This window comes from Anolis carolinensis, chromosome 1 (genome assembly GCF_035594765.1).
Source record: "Anolis carolinensis isolate JA03-04 chromosome 1, rAnoCar3.1.pri, whole genome shotgun sequence".
NCBI classification, from domain to species: Eukaryota; Metazoa; Chordata; class Lepidosauria; order Squamata; family Dactyloidae; genus Anolis; species Anolis carolinensis.
Genome location: NC_085841.1, coordinates 305,970,781 through 305,974,437, shown reverse-complemented (window position 1 = coordinate 305,974,437; position 3,657 = coordinate 305,970,781).

Here is a 3,657-nt window from a genome sequence, read left to right as displayed (position 1 = left end):
TCATTGAGTTTTATACCAGGAAACAGGTAGAGTCTCACTTATCCAACATAAACGGGCCGGCAGAACGTTGGATAAGCGAATATGTTGGATAATAAGGAGAGATTAAGGAGAAGCCTATTAAACATCAAATTAGGTTATGATTTTACAAATTAAGCACCAAAACATCATGTTATACAACAAATTTGACAGAAAAAGTAGTTTAAAATGCAGTAATTCTACGTAGTAATTACTGTATTTATGAATTTAGCACCAAAAAATCACGATATATTGAAAACATTGACTACAAAAATGCGTTGGATAATCCAGAACGTTGGATAAGTGAATGTTGGATAAGTGAGACTCTGCTGTATGGGCAAACCACCACGTCAGACTACCCAGAGAAGCCATTGAAATCCACAAGCAGAAAGGAGGAAACCATGAAAATCTGGCTTCCAGTATTTTAAAAAACTCTAAAATCAGGACAGCAAATAAAGAACACCACTCAGAAAACTGGAATTCCAGACGAAAAACAATCAGAGCCAGCTGATCACCTCCCAACAAAGGATTTCCTCAGGCAGGAAGCAACCAAGCTTTGAAGGTGTAAGTCTATTCAGTGCTAATCAAGGTGATCAATTGCAATATTCACATTTGCCTCAAATAGACAAGAGTTCTTTCTCCCACCCTGGACATTATTCCACTGATACATAAACCCCACTTGCCTAGTTTCCAACAGACCTCACACCCTCTGAGGATGCCTGCCATAGGTGTGAGTGAAACGTCAGGAGAGAATGCTTCTGGAACATCGCCAAACAGCCCGGAAAACTCACAACAACTGATGACCGTCACCCCGGCTTTCAAATTGATTTGAAATCGCAGCGAGGAGTTCCGCAGATCAGCCACCAAAGGAACGGAGCGGGACCGCAGCAGACTATTATTAAAAGATTTTTTTTTCTTCACTTTCCCCTTCCCTGCACTATGTAACAAATCCCCCAATAAAAGTAGCATTTATTTTAACAGTAACACTCTCTATCTGGTTATTTTGTGTCATTCTCTGACTCTCTCCTTTGCATGCAATTTCTCTCCCTCTCACTAACCCGTCTGATCTTTAAAAACCCTAGCGGAGGCTTCTCCGCCATAGATTAATACGGCGGACGATATAAATTGGCTCATATCTCTATCAAAATTACCCCTAGAACGCTCCTCTTTTAGTCCTAACCCTTTCTAAGGCTCCTGACTCGAAGACCACCAACGGAACCGAAATCGGTCCAGTTTTCGGCACCTCAACAGCTGACTGTCAAACGGGACCGACTGTCTTTTCAAGCCGGGCTGCCCTCCTCCAGCCTTATCCCGGACTTTCCTCTCCCCGCGGCTCGCGGAATGGTTTTAAGAGATCCCTAGCCCCTTTCTGTGAACTGGGGATGGGGGGATCGCTCTCCCGCTGGAGAGACATAGATCTCCAAGTACCCTCACTCTCTCTGCAGCTGCCAGGGGGTGCCCGGACGGGTGCCCTCCACGTTTCATTCATACCTTCATAATTTTATGAAGGAGAAGAACACTCTTCCCCAGACCTACCCCTGGACTTATGAAATCTTATACCTCCGAAGACTATAACCCACATGGGCCCCGTCCCCATGCCATTTCTATGAATTCCTTCCATCACAGATGAACTCTTTTCCCTCATGTATCCATGGATTTTCATATTCTATGTACCTGGACACCCTCATGACCCACTGTTGTATGAACTTCTAATCGTTGGGCTAACTTCATGAATTGTGAAATCATGCTGCTAGAACTCCACTCCTATGACTTTCCATATTGGGTTCCCCAGATGTTGTAAACCTCGTTCTTATCAAATGTTTTCAATTGTTTATATCATCCATGATTCCCCTTTATGCAATGTAACCCCCCTATGGATTTCCCCCTTACTTCCTTGAAATCTGTCTATCTGCCTATATGTATTTGTACTCTTTGGGATCCCCGGAAATTATGTGTTTTTCCTAGCTGGGTTTACGCTCCAACTTTATTTTATTTTTCATTTTATCTCATATAATTGTCAAATCCTGAAATCAAATGGGAAATATTTTGACCCCAACATGAACCCTAGCCCCTATGACCCAGACCTCCCTTCCCAAAAAACAAAAGGATAATCTGCTACAGTTTAACCCAATCTAATACAGATTGCATGGACAATATAAGGCTGAGTCACCAAATTCGGAGTATAGTCCTAAAGGTGATTCAGCCCCCAGGGCAAACATTGTCATATCTCAGGAAATTCCAGGACGCCCCACGTTGAGCGCCCTGTGGAGCCTGTCCATTTTGGCTCATCAACACCCATCACCACTTCCCGTCTGACACCCCAAGGCATATCTAAAGTCTGTGAATGTGACAGGACCCCGGACATCCTTGATGGGTGCCATTAATTCCTTTAGAAATCGGCCGGGCAAGGATTAATCTGATATTTCCTGTCCTGTCACTTCATTGTTTCAATAGCTCCCGCCTCCTCCTCTCTGATTGGCCCGAGTGGGGACAAAAACGGCTCCCCATTGGGCCAGCAGAGCAAGGCGGGAAACGAAAGCCCGCCTCGTTCAACCTCCCAGCCTATCCACGATCAGATGGGCGGGGGAGCGGGGCGGGAAATTCAAAGGGCTGTCAGACCGAAACATTGTATAAATATGGCTTTATTTGAAACATATGTTACGCTAGTAGATTGAATGATCGCTATTAGCGTCCTTTTCGGCTGAATCGCTCAATAAAGACTCCTTGGCGGATTTTCCTTCAACTTTGGCAGACCTTCTTCATTTCGGCTTCAGGTTGTATTGCGGCTTATATTCTCCTTTTGGCTTCGCCAAGGTCCGTTCCCTCCGGACCGGGTCGGGTCTCTCCTTAAGGGCCCGATCCCCTAAAACGCGGTCGATAACACAACCCAGTGATTCCTGCCATGAAAGCCTTCGACAAAACAAACATGGGCAAACTAGGCCCTCAAACCAGCTGTTAGGAATTGTGGGAGTTGAAATCCAAAACACCTGGAGGGCCCAAGTTTGACCATGCCTGCCAGGAAAGTGAACCAAAGTAGATTCCAAAAGATCTGTGCACGATGGGTCCTGTGAGACTCTTGTTCATTGTTGGCAGAAATGTATCCATTTGTCTGGTGATGATGTGGAAAAGTGAATAGTGGTAGTTAAAGAGCCCATTCTAAGGATTATTTCTGCGTTTGATTTATTAAAATATTCCCATCGAAACCCAAGTAATGAAGGTGGAGGCATTACTTTTCATTCAACCCTCGTACTTTTATCCTTGAAAGGTTAACTTCCTTCCTGCAGCAACGTTTTTCCAAACTGTCAGCATTTTCTTAGACATGGGCCTCACAAAGGCCTTTGCAAATTAGGTTAAAATGGCAGTAAATCAGGACATATGGGACCTATAGTTGTTGGAAACGTCCCTGAAAATTCCGTTTTAAAACTATGTCTCCCTCAACAGTAAAACAAAATAACAGATTGTAATTAAAAGCAAACTATACAAACCGAGTTTAATGTCCCAGCCACAAGACGGGTTAAAAATATCAGCATTAAAATGTCAGGGTAAAACTTCATTTAGGTCATCCAATACAGATGATACCTTAATCATTATCAAAGGCCTGCTTGAACAGCTATGTCTTCAGCTCCCTCCGAAAAGATTGAA